This window comes from Leptonotus elevatus, chromosome 9 (genome assembly GCF_054856555.1).
Source record: "Leptonotus elevatus isolate MCC_2025b chromosome 9, RoL_Lele_1.0, whole genome shotgun sequence".
Classification (NCBI taxonomy): domain Eukaryota; kingdom Metazoa; phylum Chordata; class Actinopteri; order Syngnathiformes; family Syngnathidae; genus Leptonotus; species Leptonotus elevatus.
The window spans coordinates 7,513,224-7,532,407 of record NC_141247.1 but is presented as its reverse complement, the minus strand read 5'-3'; positions in this window follow the sequence as shown (position 1 = coordinate 7,532,407).

Sequence of the window (19,184 nt, the reverse complement as noted above, 5' to 3'; positions counted from 1 at the left end):
ACGGTTAGCTACCCGGAGCTATCATTAGCCTTTGGCTAAAAACAATGGATAACATTACCTTAGTGCAGACACTTTTCTGGTAATTTTGGGGGGATTCAACTAGTCATGTGCTCTTCCACAAAGTTTGATCCAGCGTATGCTGTTGTTGAAGTGATATTTAGCCAGGTCTACTAGTTCACAGCTGGTTTTTCGTGTGTGTATATGAATGCGTTTGAAAATAGTGAGATTAAACAGACAAACAGCGAATTGGTCGATAGCCGTGTCTAAGAAAATGCAGACTTGACACCAGAAGTTTAATAAAACTGAATTTAATAAACCAAGGGAGCACATACAGTATAACATGAATAACATAAGCTAATAAAGAAATGAGAAAACAATGGAAAAAGATCAATGCGGGAGTAAATAACTAGGAATGTAATAAAGAACAAATGAAGGTGGACACATCAGAAAAGAGAATAAAACATTAATAATACAATGTAATTCCACAATCTGATTAACAGCAGAAATCGCAGATGAACTTCTGTTGGCTGTAGGTGAACAAAAACATTAAACACACTGAAGGAGGCTAACACAAAACCATTTTCTTTCGATTTGTATTTGAAGGATTTTGATCTAAGCCCCAAAATTCAATTAAACCTGTAAGAAAAATAACAAAATAACAAGTCACTTATACGTTTTTTTGTTTTTTCACTGGTTATTTGAAATGGAAAGAATGAATGACACATGGATTGCTGAAAATGTTTGTAGCATGCTGCTATTTTTTGTTTTCTCACAGTATATACAGTATAATGTATAAGGTAGGCACAATGGGATGATGTCATTGCGGTCTGCAGGACTGTGACGCAGCAACTCCATCCATAAAATGTGAGCATGCACCACGCACACACATTGCATTTCCACACTCATCCCTTGATTTCTATCCCAGTTAAATCTACAAACAGGACACCACACCGTTACCACCCCCTTTTCAGTTTCAGTAGAGCGACCGAGGGTGTTTTACTATTGTTTGACGCATACATTGACACACATACACTCACTGGTGTCAAGAAGCTGCTGGCAACACAACGAATCACGACCCAGGAAGTCCAAACATTGCCGTCATTTACATAAGCTCTGTTCGTGAGTCTACAAGGTCAAGTGACTGAAAGTTCGTGTTTCATTAAACAACACCAATTGTATAGGTAGAACTAAATATGAGTCAGATGCCTTCTATGCTAAAATAAATACATATCTAATCAGACCATGTGATTTCCCGCGGGAGGGGCTAAACTTAAAGAGAACTGCACAACAGTGACCGAAAGGTGCACAACACAGTTTTATTTCAAACAAAGACTCGTCCAAGGCTAGACTGGCCATCTGGCAGATGCTCGTTGGTCCAGTTTCTTTTAGGGACGATGTGATCCTATTTCTCTAGACTCTTTTTCTTTCTAATTGCTTTATTTAACAAATTGAAATCAAGAACCCCAAAATGGCAAACATTAAGCAAACAATAATCATCATCACAGTAAACTTACAAGTCATATACAGCAATCTCACAATGAAGAGTAAAGGAAAAGGGAAAAAAAATAAAATAAAAAATAATAATAAAAAATTGCCTGGGGTCTTAAACCCCAACCAGACTCTTGCGCTACCCCTCACTAATATTTGAAAACGGCACTGAAAGGAGGCGTAGCCTGGAGAAACGTTGAGCTTGCGAGTGTCTGTGAAAACTATGATCTAAATAATTTCTATTCTACCACAAAATGTGCTAAATAAACTAGGCAAATGCTATGCTAATAAATCACTAACCTGAAAATCGATATAAAGATGTTCGCAAACGCTACAATTCCTTTTCTACAAATCGCTAAGGAAGCGTGTATATGACTGAGCCCGTTTAGCTCTTTAATTATAATTTCCCTCAATTTTACCCCAACAGGCCAAACCAACCTATCGGTCTTAAACTCAGTAAAAAAACAACAACATACTTTTCATCAGCAAGTTTCAATATTTCGTTAACACTGCTACATTTGTCAAAAATGCAAACTAATCATTTTAATCTATAGATTAGTCTGGATTAGAGAGAGAGAGAGGGAGAGAGAGAGAAAGAGAGAGAGAGGTGTTTTGCAGGCAGCATCAGTGCCAGGGCATCAAGAATTCACGTTGAAATGATTTAAGTTCAATTATTTTGGGTTGTATCAAACTACAAGTCAACACCATGTGTGGCAGCAATAAATTCAAGATTGCCCCACCAGACTTTTATGGGTTTAAGATAACACCATCAGACGAGTGTAGCATGGTGCAGTGAGCCAACCATCCAAGTTCCCACGGGACCAATGAGGTCTGCAGCCATCGACAAATGGTTTTAGTGCTTTGCCCCATACAACAACCATTGCGGGAGAGGGACATTGGGAATAACCTGTAAACTAAACACACCACTACATTCAATCTGTTTCCTTATTAATCCAATCAACAGCTCACTGAGCGCTCCTCAGAGACAGCCATCATTGAACGTCTGACAAACCAAAACCGACAAAGACAATCTGGTCCACTCAAAACACTTTTGAGGATGACTTCCTTTCCCAATTAGTGTCAAAAAACAAAAAAACTAGACTTTGAACTTCTGTGGATGCTAAATTGTGCAATTTTCCCACAAACAAATCCTAGGTGTTTTAATAACGTCAGTAACATGCCTCAATCAAAGTGTGAAGTACTACATCACTCTCTTGAAATCAACTTTTTTTTTTACGGGTGTGTTTTGTCTCACCTCGTCTATATGTTCCACTGCCTCTTCACCTCTACTTTGGTGCGTGCCAAAGTGGGAAGGACTGTGTTTTACCATGATGACATTTTCACTCAAGGAAGTAACATACCAAGCCGGCCAATTACACTTGTCAAATAGTGTGCAGGTCCGTTCTTGTGGTGCTTTCGGTGGGTACATTAGAAAACACAAATTACACATGCCGATCAAATAGAAATGAAAAGGTGTGAACATTTCATATCAGGCTGATTGTCACCAAATTATCATACTAAACAACCGCTCACCTCAAATATTGCACCATGTTTTATTTTGAATACAAAAATAGAAAACCAAGAACCCTGTTTTTTGCACATACAGTAGTACTTTGTAAGAAGTTGTAGTGCTTAGTTTTTTTCCCGTGTAATTTTTACATTCTCTGACCGGTCCAACTTTAAACTGTTCAGGTTCTAATGAGGTGCCAAAAATCTTGTATCCCAAATATTAGGCACGCCGCAGATTCTTGTGTCGGTGGATCCCCAAAGGGGCGGCCATATTGGCCAAAATATTAGGTAGTGGGAATAATACAGTCACTAACATAGATAGTATGATACTCTAAAAAACAACAACACACACACTGTGCACACTGGGTCAACATGATGTACAATGTACATTAAAAGACAAAAACGGTTGGAAAAGTACAAGAACAATTAATTGAGCGCTTGTAACTGGCTGCCAACCCAAAGGTGCCTTCTTTGATCCAAGTATGCAACTAGTCTCTCGTCCTGCCTCACCCCTTTGATTTTGATTACTGTGGAGGATTCTTCATTGACTGATCGAGGCAAAACCCAAGGAGGAGCCTTGCCCGGATGCCTTGACCTACGCCATGCCCATTTATTTAAATATACTCTCATGCTGTTTAAATTATTGTACAACATGATATCATACTGTATCTCTATCTCCCTCAATCACTCCCTCTAATAGGTTGGAATATTGTTCACACACTGCTCATTTGGATTTCTAGCAAGAACATCGAGAACAGAACATTCAAAACAGAGCTGCTAAAATCCTTGTGAAAGTGCGAAAGTACAACCTGTGCTTTAATTACTTAGATAATTGACTTATTCAAATATTAATAAGCTTGCAGTCTGTGGCAGATCACCAAATAGCATTTGTAGAGTGCATTTCAAAAGAATGGCACATCGTTCTAGTTTGAGCAGTGAAGTGCTGTTGCTCTCACAAGTCAAGTTAGCAAATAGAGTATTGAGCACGCATGAGCGTCCTCGCTGCAAACACGCTCGCTAAAGATGTGTTAAGTTGAATCTGTCTTCATATGTCACCATAAAGATTTTTGAGCATGATGGGACCATATAAATGACATGTCGTTAATCCTGTTAGCTGCCGATACTATCACCAGTGCTGTAACACTAAAGATAAGCAAATGAAAAAGGATCCATCTACAGAGCCGTTTAGGCGACTCCTATTCTCTAAATATGCTTTATTGTAATGATTGAAATGGTGATATGAACAGTTGATTACATTTGTTTTTGAAAGGTTTATCAATAATCCATAAACCATTTCATCGCTCCGGTTAAAGGGATTCTGGGCAGATAGGTCCAAAAGTATGTGAACTTCTTTTTAGTTCTGCCCCTACACAGCATTGAGTAAATCGATTAAAGTGTGATTGAAAATTGATTCTTGTCTTCAATTGTTAAGTTCAGTCTATTAATCTCCTGTGAGTTGGTTGTTTAAAATACTCTGAAATGATAAATTCTACTTTTTGTGCATTAAAGCTAAGAACAACTTCAAACTCATCTTCATAATTTTTTTTCAAATCAAGTGATGTGGTGGAGAGGCGAATTATGAATCTATACAATCCAAATAATACTGGACCTAATGTTACTGTGAATAAATTCAATTTAAACACTGATCATTTTGAAGTGCCAGGATGGGGGAGCGTTTTCTAAATGTTCGAAATGTCTAAACATCTGAAAATAAAATCCGACGTACCCGTTGAGTGACAGAAATATTTCATTCTAGCTGTTGCAACAACATCAGAGTGGTTTGCACCACCAATAATAAATGCAACAAGGCATGTTTTCTTAATAGCCGTGTGGCTTTTGTAATGTCTGATTCATGAGTAATTCTACAGTAATAAGGCAGGGTAACCACAGCTGGACCCAGCCGTAAGGCAATATTTCATCCGGCGTGCAAATGCAACAGATTTTGCAGGGAGATAATTGGGCCTATGGGAGAGATTTAAGCCAACAAGTTCCCACGGCTACGGCACACACAGCACATGGTATGGGTGCAAGAATAGCGATAAAATGTCCATATGCTTATTATTCCTCTGACCATGATCGTAGGTGAGGGCACTGCCCACTCTGTTGTGTTTGGCATATCCTAATTCATCACTAGCCTTCCAAATGTCATCTCACTGTTAAATAATCAACTCGTCTCATGAATAAGTTAAGTTTAGCTTTATGAACAAACAAAACTGTCACATTTAGGTCATTATGGCATGAACACCAGCACACCTTTGGGATGAATGCTGAGCAGGGTTGCTGCTTTTCTTTTGAAATGATTTTGACTCAAGCAACAGTGTAAACACATTTCTACATTGGATATTCCTGCACACACATTTAAACATGTTGATGATGATGAAATGACAACAAATGATTTTGGTAATTGCTTGGATTCCGCTCTCAGGCTTTACTTGATGAAGCTGTTGATTATTAACATTTCCTCTAAAAATGCTTTTCCTGGAACTGGATGGTGATTGGGTTTGGTTGAATTGAAAAAATGATGGTAATGATTTTTGGGGATAATCGACTTGCTTCAAAACAACATGAAAACACACAAGTAGAAAGTAACCAAAAAGATTGAATTGATTTTGAACTAAAAGATTTAGGGAAAACACTTAAGTTATATTCGATTGATATATATATATATATATATATATATATATATATATATATATATATATATATATATATATATATATATATATATATATATATATATATATATATATTAGGGTGCATCAAATTTGAAAGGGAATTTTTAATGTGATGTAAATTTGGCCGGCATTGCATTTTGTTCCGATTATCCCCCAAAAAAATACTTTAACGAAATTTTGAGGAAATCTATTGAAATTTAGGGGTGCCACCAAGCACACAAACATTTGAGAATTTTTCGAAAATGTGATATTTCTAGTGTAATTTTCCAAAGTTCCCTGGGAAATGTTGAATTCAGTACAGTTTTTAACAGTAGTATATTCTCTTGGGTCATTAAAGTTCATTTAATTTGTTTACCGTTAGAGGGAACTTGGACATTTCTCAGAACTCAACCTTCAAAACTTCACATTCATTTGTCCTGTAGACATCATGAATGGAGTTCAATGGAGCATGCCTGTGTGGACTTAGCCTGGTTTTTTTGAAGTAGTGATGGAAATTAGACACATATAAAGTTGAATTGATTTCATTGTGAAGGGAAAAAAAAACATGGTCATGTAACCTCTTATATAAGGATATGTTGTTGTCCTGAACTGTTGTACGAATCCAGGTGCCCAACAATTTGTAAATAAAGGGCGAGATCAGCCTGGGAACTCTTCCTTGTTTATACTACAGCCTTCCCTGCTTCGCAACATGTTTTCGAGAGTGTCTGGGAGAGGGCTTGGACAGCCCGGTTTCTCACGCTCACAACTTTTTGCTAACGAATAAAAGATGGAGCGGCACACGGTCCGGACGGAGTCAGCTGTGGAACACGTACAATTGCCCAGCCGTTGTTGCAGCTCGCTTCACCCGGACAATAGGCTCCCCGGTCTAGTGTCAAGGTAAGCGCTGATGATGATCATATTATGCTGCTTAACGTTGTAGTGCATTGATTGCTGTTTGCGGGGAATTAAAGGTACAATAATTCTAGCAAATCGAGTCGTGATTGTTGCTGTTTGCGGGGAATGAAAGGTATAATCATTCTAGCACAGCGCAGGTGTTGATTACTGTTTGCGGGGGATAAAACGTACGATTATCCTAGCACAGTATAAATGTTGATTGCTATATGCGGGGAATAAAATACACAGTTATTCTAGCAAAAGTATATCAAGTCTCTGTGTATTCATTGTTGCCGCCGACCACTCACGATCCTGCATAAAAATATAAAGGTGAAGTAGTGTTTTCCACAAAACACATTGTTACACACAAGGAGCAATACTGACACACATAAAGGAACAATCTCCCTTTAGTGGCTAATTAAAAGGGTATATTAACTAAACCAGGGTTCACCAATTCCGGTCCTCGATGTCCGGAGTCCTGCAAATTTTACGTGTTTTCGCCTACCAACACCCCCTGATACTAAAGATCAGGATCGTTATCAGGCGTGCTGATGAGGTGATTATATGAATCAGGTGGGCTAGTGGGTGGAAACATCTAAAACCTGCAGGACTCCGGACCTCAAGGACCGGAATTGGTGAACCCTGAACTAAACTCTAAACTTAATTGCTCAGTCAGTGACAGAGTCCCGTCCACTTTACCATTGCATCACCCACTCACCCACTAGATATGTCTCCCTAAGATTAACCATGCTATTCAGGGATTAGCTTGCGTTTGCAGCTGCGAAGGTTGGGTTGTTGGCTGCGGTCAAGTTCAACTACCTGCAGCACATTCTGCAGATGCTGCTCCTTCCTGGTCACTCCAACAAAATCAGATGTGAGCTTGATGCCACACTCGGCACAATCATTGACCACGTACATTGATCTAACTTTTTAATCATGATTACTAACAATAATTGGTTCATTTCTATTAGCTTCGGTGCCATTTTAGCCTTCAAGATGTGTATATATACTTCTCATGTGCATTGCAAGAATGAGAGCAGCAAAATCATAGGGGGGAAAAATGCTTCAGTAGTACAAACGTTGGTTTTAAGGTTACTGATGACATTGTAAGCAATAAGTAACAAAATGGAAAAAGTCATTATCTTTTAGGTAAGAATTAATGACTTTTAAAATGCAAACACAATTATTGATACAATAAAATTATCATGAATATTAAATAATATAAACAAAACTTTTAGCCTCCCTTTGAAGGAAAGTGAAATGTCAATAACACATTTTTTTAATTATTATTTAAGACAATGTATGATGCCGACAAGTGTGACAGTAACGGGTTGAACAGTCTGATTTATTATGCTATAAAAACACCAATGGTTGATTATTATTATGGTTTGTTATTGCTTTGGATCAGGAGAGGGTGTTTAAAGACCACTGGAAATTGCATTTCCGCTGCATTAATGTTTTTTTTTTCATGCTTTACTGACGTGATGGCATGTCAAATGAGTTTAGGGCTCTTATTTGTATTGACAGGCGCGTGTGCTCAGGGAAAAAAGGGGCACATCTTTATTTTCGTGCCAGACCAAATCTAGTTTAGCGTGTTTGGGAATTTGGCAGATAGCACTACCCTTCGATAGGCGTTTTGACATATTCTTTTGCACACTTTTGGCATATCTGGTATTTTGGTAACCAAAAGTAGATTCAATTTTAGACAAGGTAACAGCAGGTCTAAAGCGCAGGGTTTGGTGGACTTGATTGAGGAGCAGACAGATTCTGAGCTTTGTATACGCGTGTGGTGGATGTAAGTGTATTTCTTTCATGAAATTGACAATGTCACTTGTCTAGAAAAATATGGCAGGGTTTTTCCTGCGGTCAAAATTCGGAGGGGGCTAATTATTACGCCGCCCCCAGCCAGAGCAACTGATATTGCTCAACACAGCTCTGCAGCTGTGCAGCTGTGTTGATTGAGCACGGCAGCAACATATTTTAACTGCAGTTGCAGCGTTGCGCCACAATGGAGGTCCTATATCAACAGCGGTGTGTTCCCCATACCACCACCCCCTCATCGCCTCCCCCCGCCCGTCCTCTTCCACCTCCTGGTCCCTTCTCACTCATCACCCCCTCCCTCCTTCTCCGCCCTCCCCCTCCTGCCCTGCCACCGCCCTTTCCTCTTTGTGTTCTCCCCTCTTCCCCCCTCACCCTCTTCCCCCCTCACCCTCTTCCTTGGGCCTGGAGCTCCTTCCCTGGCTCAGGTTTCGGGTCCCCGGGGGCCGGGCGCGGCAAGAGAAGGTGTTGCGGCCAGACCCACTGCAGTAAGACTCCTGGCGCCCCGGGCGTGCTCCGGCAATCAGCAGCGGTCCGGTCGCCCCGCCGTGCTGGCCCTATCTGCCCGTTTTGGTGCCAGTTGGGAAAGTTCACTTCACTAGTTTTGCCCAATAGCACTTTGCAAATAGACACATAGGGCACATAACACATTCCCTTTGTGGGTGGGGTAGGGTGGAGACACCGTCTTCACCCTGCATTTCCCCTCCAATTTTAATGCACCTCACAACCAGGAGGGACAGGTGAGCCGGTGGGGAAGGTATCAGTTGGTGCAGACCGCAGTGCTAGGCAGTGCTGTGGTCCCCCATCTGTGTCCCCGTCCCACCACTACGTCCCCCTATTATTTTTTTTTATGCACCACACAAACACACAATAATTTTTTGGGATGCGGGTGGATCGTAGTAGGGGAAATCACTTCCCTCTGCTCCATCTCACCTGCTCCCAATTTTAATGCACCACACGCACACACTTGTATATACACTGGGTTGGGTGACATTCACGGTGTAAGGGTAGAGTTCGCCAGTCGTCGAGTTGGTGAACTCAGTAACAGGGTTAGGTTTCACTAGGTACGCTGGCGTGAAGACCGGGACCTTTCCCTTTTGGGCCTGGGGTTCTGGGCTACCGCCCTCCCCCGGTGCTCCCGCCTCTCCATCCCTCCCCAGTGTTCCGCCCTTCCACGCGGCTGGAGGTGGGGTGGGCGTGGGTGCCATCTATGCGCCGCTGAGGCTCATATTGTGTTCCATTTGAGCTCTCCATTCAGAATGAATGAGGCGCTCACGGTGATCTTCACGTGCCCGTAGCAAAATCATGACGGCAATATTTCATCCATTGTAGTCTATATGAAATTGTAAATTTTTGTAGTCTGTATATATTGTTTATTTTTGTCATGATGCTGACCGGCGAGTGGGCGCCTGGTTGATTCTCGCAATGTCATGCAACGGTAATTCATATTTTGAATCCTCGCAAAAACAGTGGCCGACACTTCACTGCCACTCGTGAAATGTTATGTCAGAACTGTTTTAATGAATGAATGCTTCAACATAATAGTCATATTCTTCTTGGAACTCTTAACTTAAAGTATGTTGCCTCTAAAGGAAAGGGAGTCCATTGAATTTACAGAATACATGCATGTGCATGGTCAGGATTAGGGATGTTTGATAGAACTTTGTTTCCGACGGTTACATACACAACTCGACGAATACCTTGAAATGAGACTGGTATCGACACTGATACCTGATACCTCTGCCTCAGTTTGAGCCAGGAAAAACCCTGATACCAAAAGAAAGAAAACTCCACCCATATGCACAGTTCGACTGCACTTTGCGCTAGACTTTGACGTACTGACGACAGGCAAATCACTACCCGTTGTTTACACAGGAGAACGTTTTTTTTGTTTGTACCTTTTATTGTTTCGCAATAGGACTTCCTGCTACCATTTTGGTAAGTCTCACAACAGTCAATGGCAACATCACATTACTTACCTTGTTGCATCTGCCACAAACTGCACAGTGTCAAAAGCACCTTACGTCTGTTTTTGGTATTTTCAATTTGCACTATCTTGGTTTTGGTGTGAATAATTGCTTATTTCATATACCTACTTGGGACTTTCATATTCCTCTTAATGAATATACTTTCACTTTTATACATCTGATCATTTTAATACAAATATTTTTCATTCTGGTCTTTGCCAGGAATTTTTTGTGCTGATATGGGCTGTGCAATGTGCATGTTTTTGAAGACGGAGAGGACCAGTGAAGTCAAACAGGGTCACGGTCTTGTACGGCATTCCAATAATGCATGTGACAAATGCCACAGTATCCGCTTAGTGTGAACATTTATGGATTTATTGATTGTCTCCCTTTTGTCTGTTTGGTTTACTGGAGCTCTCACTTGAGATTTATGTGCGGTGAAAGTCATAAATATTTCCTGCAGTCAGCAGCATCTCTCCATTTTTTTCCACATCCCATCCATTGCTTTTGTATGACCGTCCTCTCCCTTTGAGTGGATTTGTTTAGTCCCTCTTGTTTCCGCTCAGGCTAATCTGCCTCATCGACATTGCTTTGGCCTGCTCTTTCACCCTCCCACTCTTGGAAGGACTGTTTGTAGTAAAGATTGTAATCTCGTCGGTAATCTTTATGGCTTTCTCCAGGGCAGGACACTGAACCTCTCCGAATGATTTGCCAGAGATTTAGATATTCTCCAGAGTGTCTTGAGCCGTTTTTAAAGGGAAACATACACATTTAGATGCACCAGCTGTCACAATGTCAAATGTCTTAAGATGAACCATAATGTCTGCCAGGTTTTATTTCTTTAATGATGATGCTCATTACTTATCATTGCTCACACTGCTCCATTTTTCCTTACCTTATACTGAGCCAATTATTCACAAAGCTCGGGAAATGCTGTGTGTGTATGAAATCTTCCTGTGCCGGCTAGCAAAGCAGCATATATCTGTCATAATGAGGAGCCGGCAGTGCTTTACTATGAGCTGCCTCTCATCATGAGCACAACACAAAGAGATTTACTAATGCAGGCTGTTAGGATAGCCCGTTTTAAACATGGCACGGTTTTATACAGCAGTAGAGCTAGCAGTCCCTGGACGGCATGCATTATACACATCTAATTAAGTCTTCACATGTCTATAATAAACCACATTATGCCTTTGGGGTTAAAGGGCGGGTCAGCAGCTTGTCAGCCAGCACGCGTGTTTGTGTGCTGTGCCACGGCCCTGCTTGTGTTGTGGAGAATCAGGCCTATGATGGCGATTTAACTTTCACTAATTAACCCAGAATAAATCAGGGCAGCACAGTAAATATTTGTCGCCGGGGAGGGCGTAAGGGGCTGTACGGGGACGGAAATGCTCTGCGTGTGCACGTGTGTGTTGCAAGGTAAAATGCACACATAGGAGGACGGATTGAGCCACAGAGAGGGAGATAGAGATAGAGCAAAGCTTAGGAGGGCAGCCAGCCAGCTGTTGGTGTAGTTTGATTGGCCTGTGGAGATTTGCCTCTGTCTTTTCATGGCACCAGTAAAGTGTAATGCTCCCGGTGGCAGGTGGCTGCTGGCCATTGTCGTCCTCCCGCGGGATGACAGAGGCAAAGATCGTGAGCCGCTCTGGTCTTTTGTTATTAAACACCTTCATGGTCTGCAGCTCCGTAGCTAGTGACAAAAAAACAACAACAAAAAAACAGGATGCACATTACCTATGTGTGTGACCAAATGTCTTCTTTTGCCTGGATTTCCTTTTTGTATAATTACATAACGTCCGGGCATCATTTTTTTTTTCTTAATTCAAGAAAATATCCAGTTTTCATTTGTGCAACAAATGGGAGACAAAGCACAGTGTGTGTCGATCATGAAGGATGTAAAGAAAAAAGCAAGGCTTTTGTGTGTGCGTATTATATTTGTTGCATATTTTTTACACTGTTAAATATTTTATCTTCTAAAAGAAAAAAAATATTATATCTAAAATATTAAGAATTATTATATATAAAAATGTTTTATTTTTCTAAAAGAAAAAAATGTAACGTTTATGGAGTATTTAAATACCATCGTGAGCTGTATTGGTTGTCTATCTAGAATTTTAGGTAACTGGTAGCGCTCTGCACTCACAAACCGGGGTGTGTGTGTTCCATCCCCCCATTAAAAAAACAAACAAAGATTGATCAGAAAGTTGAGCTTATAACATTATGTCATTATTTATTCATTTGTCAATTAAGACTTCAAAAGAAGTGGATGGGTTTTTTTTCTACTCATACAAAGGCATACATTAAAATTGTTATAATGTATGACATCTTTGAGTAAGCTTTGAATATCATTCAAGTATTTCGAGGCTGGGCCGAGTGTGCTCTTTTTTTGGAAAGGGAAATATGGTCACCTTTACAATAAGTAGTAGATTCAAATCACCAACCAATTTAACTATGATAACACTCGCATTTGTGTTTTCTAAAGGCTTATGGAAGAGCCCAGAGAATTTTGGAAGAGCACACGTTTTACAGGTTGCTTCCACCTGGAGATGTAGTGCATTGTGCCTTTCTGTCCATCAGAAAGCTATGTTGGCCAGGTTGGGTAGGAAACCCAAACAAAAAAATAGATAGGCCCTTAAGTATTCTGATTGCTTTTCTCCAAGCATCTTGACAACCAGGTCCCGCTGACCGCGTTTATCACAATCAGGCACCCTCACCATGATGATTTTGTCGTTGCCAAGGCAACATCTGGTCAGATGCCAGCCTCAGTTCCATCACAGCTGATGGTCCTGATGTTTGTTTTTTTGCAGAGCCAGAAAACTGTGTTTTCACTCTGCTAGACACTCGAGCCAAAGCAAACTCCAGTCTCTCTCCAGTGGATTCTCTGAATGCAACCCATGGGTGATTGAAGGCTCATTTAAGCCTCCCTAATGCTTAGCTAACGTGTGGATTGCCATACCAAATGTTACTTACATGGAAGGCTTGTTGGAGTTTTTACCAACCCACCAATTACCACCACTAATATTTAGATTTGATCATGGACTCACAGATGTAATTTAACTGGTGAGAATTATTAACACAGATCATCCTGTAACTTGAACCAGTTTGCAAAACATTTTTGGTCCATTACTAGCAACCACATAACATAGAAGCCCAAATCAGAGTTTGGTTTTTATTGCAAAATTATACAGGAGGGGTCAAAAGGGATGGACAGGGCATATCTATCCATCTATTTTCTATACCGCTTATCCACAGGTAAGATAAAGCCTATCCCAGCTGACTTTGGGCAAATACGGGGCTTACACTCTGGACCGGTCCCCAGCCAATAGCAGAGCACATACTAAACAATAGACAATCAATCATTCACACTCATGGACAGTTAAGAGTATTCAATTTACCTGCCATGCATGTATTTGGAGGTACATGACAATGTACAGGGAGAACATTCGCAAACTGGATCTCTGATTCAAACCCTGAGCAGCAGAACTTTGAGGCCACTTGGCACATTAACCCCCCAATTTAAACAGTTCCCAAGTGTTAACAATTAGAGCATTCAGCCACATTGTGCCAACACGAGTGGAGCCTTGGGTTACCATGACAATTATAGATGTGGCTGTTGACAAAATTACACCAGAAATCTGGACCGACGGGAGACCTTTGAAATCTTGGCCCTTTAATGTTTAATAATCAGGGACTGGGCAGGGTGGGACCGCCATGTGACAATCACAGTCTTCAATACTTACAACTGTTGTAGGTGTGCTTACTCTCACACAGTTTTTAAATAACAACATGTTCTAGGGCTGAAATTGTCTGACTGTAGAAGTCTTTATGAGTGGACCCTCCGAGCAGTGAGCCTTCCTCTCGACTTTACTATTCGTCAGTCAATGTCAAAGTTGAGGTTGACCCCACCTTTTATTGCTTTCAACATCCATTATTAATAGTGCTTTTAACAGTTATGAATGTTATCTGTACAGAAGGCCTAAACATTTTTTTTTTAATGATGATGACTGAAGTTTGTCTTTAGGAATGCAAAATAAAAACAAAAACAAAAAACAAACAACAACAAAAAGCCAAAATTCCACAAGCTAACATATTGGGTTCAACTTTAGAGGTTCAACTATAGTCGTCATGGTGCCACATTTGGGAAGTTCATGTCTCGTCCATCATGGGCAATGCAGTAAGTCTGCAGCAACATTTGCCCTAAAGGAGTGACAGGATGGGAATAAGAGAGCAAGTTGTGGAATTAAAGTACATCCATCATTTTGATAAAACTGGCCTCTGTGCACAAAAAGGAAATCCATCTGCCAATATGTACCTTATGACAGTGTAAGATGTGTCTTGACTGTGGTACAATGTTTAAATATAATCAACTTTTTTTCCATGTGCAGCATCAACTGGTGATAACTAGCTGACCTGAATACACAGTAGGGTGGCCAGATGTCCGGATTTAGGCTGGACAGTCCTACTTTTCAGTGATGTGTCCTGCGTCCTGCGCAACCCTAAGTTGCTGATTTGTCCACCTTTTAAAGAAAATGAGCCGTATTTGATTTTATGTGACCCAACATCAGCCCCACCCCTGTTTGTCACAACTGGTCTGTAATGGCCAAAAGTGCCTTCAGTTAAAAATTTCATATATCATTGGTTCAATAAATGTAAACAAATCTCCACGTGTGGCTATTTGACTATATGTCTATATCTATAAGGATATTAGCTAACAATTTCCTGGGTAAAAGCAGTCGAGACTGGTTTCACGGTTTCTGCACGCTTTGCTGGTGTGATGTTGACGTGAGCAGTCAGGGCAAAGCAGACAAGAGGCAAACAGCAGGTGCGTCATCATTGAAGACATTTTTTCCTTGTTATTGGTTTTTCAAAATAAGTTGTTTTGTGGCACGTTGCACTTTTACAGAAGCATGTCACTGCTTAGTGGTTTAACCCACTAAGGCCTTTGCAAAGCACATGGCAAAGCATGCCTCTAAAACCTATGGGTGGCTTTTGAGTCACCCACAAAAAGCTGAAGTTTTCCTGGAAATTCAACAATATTAAAAATATTATAAAATCTCAGCTCCTGAAGCAAATAGAAACATAATTCCAAAAACATTTCAGAGCTTATACCTGTGGCAAACCTAAGTTTATTATTATAAACCTTCAATATATATATTTTTTAATTAACAAACAAATGTCGCATCTGCGGGTACATAACTCCATATATACAGTATTTACTTTCAATACTGGAGCGCATTAGTGTACAAAAATAATCTATAAACCATGCAAAAAATGTTGATGAAAATACACCGCAAGTCTGATATACAGTGTTCCTTTGTTTTCCGCTAGGGTTAGGTTAAAAAAAATATTTGCAATAAATGAAATTCGCAAAGTAGTTAGCTTTTATGTTTGACATTCATTATAAATGTTTTAAGGCTCTGAAACCCCTCACCCGCATCGTTTATACACTTTTCTCATCGGGGTATTTACATTTTCTCACATTTCGCTCTTGTTTAAACATTCTCAATGTTCAAACCTTCATCAATTTTATAAAATAGGTACATTACTGTAAAAATAAAATGCATGCAAAATTGCACTAAAAAAATTATCAAAACAGCGAGGCCATGAAAAGTAAACTGCTTTATAGCGAAGGAACACCTTTTTTTTTTAATATGTCCTCGTTTTTGACCTTATGGAAGTGGCCACCCTAATACACAGGGGCAAGCGCATTTAGCAGAATAGCTTCCACATATTTGTATTTTATATTTAAAAAACAAGCTCAGATAAACATATTCAAGAGAATAAGACAAGCACTGAAAAAAAGAGAAACAGAAAACAATGGGCTCTCATGTGGCTGCCGGCCACGGTAATGGCTACCAAGAGACCAAGCAGACTCTGTTTATATCCTCCCCTTAATGGTAAAAAGCATCTCGCTTTAGATTATACATTTATTTTAGCAGCATTGTACTGAGCAGCAAACAGCAATGTGTGTATCACTTTCCCATGTCATGCTCGATTTCCACTCTCATGGTTTTCATCATATTTCTCCACTGTGCTATGACTGCTAACTTACAGCATCTCATGCACACACAAAAAGAAAACACAAATTATACTTTCGGAATTCTTGAGTCTTAGATATTCATTTAAGCTAAACTTTTAAAATGATATGGCAAACACACACAAATGCGCACACACATAAGGAAAGTAAGCGAAAATACAACCCCCAATAAGGAGTAAAATTTCATATATATATATATATATATATATATATATATATATATATATATACGATGACCATGTGGCGCCTAAGTTCCGTGCTCTATGGATGTGTACGGTATTGATTGAGAAAAAGTTGCTTGAAAAAGACATTTAAAAGGAGGTTTCATTGTTTACTTTTGGTCAAAATGAAGATCAAACAAATTGCTGTTCCCATTTCATAGTGGAATCACTGCAATTTGTCCTGAAATAAATAGAATAATAAAAACTGTGGCATGCTCCATATATTATTCATATTCATCTTTTTGTACAACAACAGACTTAGGAGGGGAGAAATAGTAGTCAGTCATTGTATTCTTCTTGAACACTTGTTCATGGGACATTCAGCACCGTAATCCACTAACAATTCGCAAATGTATAGGCCTGATTCCCATAATCCATATCCCCCAATATCTAAGTCTTAGCCAAAATGCTGTTAGCATTTAGGGCTGAAGACAAAAAAAATAAATACAGAGGAAAATCCTTATTTGGCTACTGGTTATAAGCTGTGACAGTGAGAACTCACTGCTTGGGCAACAAAGGCAGGATTTTGTTTGGCTATGGTCACAACGTAACTCCAATAAAGCTTTAATGCATCATGCTCCACTAAGTCAGGTTGTAGCACTATAATAATGGCCAATTATGAAGTGGGCTAATTGGAATGCGCTTTGTTTTACTTTCTGTTATTTCAGAAAGCTGACAGCAACAACTCATGACAGGATCGATGGCGGATTACGAGGCTCATGGAGCTGCATAGAGAGGAGGGCTCAGACTCAGGCTGCAGCACTCATTAAAACACACCCTGATCTCAGCCAAGCCCTGGGAAAGGAGGGGTGAACAAGGCTAGAAAAACCAGAGGAGGACTGAAAGGTGGGAGAAGAAAGGGTGAAGGGAAAAAAAAAACTTTACGGTCCCCTTTGGACATGGCCTCTGCTGGACTCTTATAAATGGGTATTGTTCTCCATGAACCACACAGTGACTGTTTACAGTTTCCCATAAAGGAGGACTTTATTCTTGCTCAGGGATGCATTGTGACAAGATAATTTGAATAGCTGAGGTCTTACCACAAAGCCATAAACATTTACAGGCAGTTGACATGGCGAATGAGGAATGAGCCATGTAACCTATGCAGGACGTTTCTTGACTCCTGATGACTACTGAAGGCACAGCCATTATCATCAACAGGCTGAGAGATGGACTTCAACAGGCAGGGTTGGGCAAGCACAGACAGAATGCAAACTAAAAATAATAAATACATATATACTGTACACATTTATGGAGCATGCAGTTTAAGGTTTGAGAAATTGCAAACCAAATGTTTACTTGCTTTGCTTTCACTGTCCGCCTGTGAAGTGGCTTTGAATCGATACTTTGTATTTGATGATTCCACATCCATTCCAAGATTTTACAAATAAATATCTGTAAGAATCTTTGTAGAAAATAGTAGTTGAAAGATGCGTTAATTAATCGTGATTAATTATGGAAAATGTTGTGATTAATGCATGAAAACGCTTAAAATACTTGACCTGGAAGGAAAAAGCAGCCCTCAATGACTCCTGGCTCCACCAATCATATGAAGTTTTACACACGGTCCCCTACATCCCTCCTTGTGATTGGCTAGATTAGAGCAACCCATAAATATGAGGTCAATGCGTGCCGCCACTACAGGAGATCATTTTAACTTGATGAGAAGAATGCTGCAGACTGCCAGTCAACAATATGAAAGAATGTTCAATCATGTCAGCGAAGAGTGGACCAGCAACATGAGCGAGTGATACTCAACACTGTCGACTCGACGCAGGGCAAGTCAGAGAGTCTACTGGTCGATTTGTATCCATTTTTGCTCCATTAAGCTAATATCGTTCAAATTGACGTAGGAGGGAACAACCGGTAAAAAAAATTGTTTTTACTTCTACTCGTCAAGTACATTTCAGAGCCTGTACTATTTTACATTCACATGAGTAATTATTTGAGTGAGTACTTTTACCAAAGTAATTTTTTACTCGGGTAATTGTACTTATACTCAAGTAGAGAATGTCAGTACTATTCCCATCTCTGGTCTTTGGGGGCTACCCATGTGCACCAACTGATTTGCAGTATTGTTACTGTTGTACTAACTGTAGTTGTAGAGTAATATTAGCATAGTAATAGTAATAGTAGTGTAAAAGCAACAGTATTGGTTTGTAGATTATATTTATAGTTTATCCAAATCTCTGGATTGTCCAATGCATTGCAGTAACTCTCTCTATTTCAATCTTTTAAAAACTAAGGCTTCAGGTTGGATTTATTTTATTTTATTACTGCTATTAACTGTTGGTAATGACTTTGTTGTGGTATGCTCAGGTTTTACCTATGATACATTTGGGGTGGGGAGAGACGGGTGGGGAAATGCTCCAATTAAATTAGGGCCAAACAATGTACTAATCAGCTATTTGCTATCCATCCATTTTCTTACCTAGCATATTTTGGGCAGGAGACGTATTATAAATATATCTTGGACTCATTCATTCAAAAAGTGAACACTGACTTCATTCCAATACTGTCAGACTGTTGTCAGCCACTGGGCCCCTCCCTGTGCTGCCCCCAAGTTCCCTTAACTCTTCATCTTCTATTGACATTT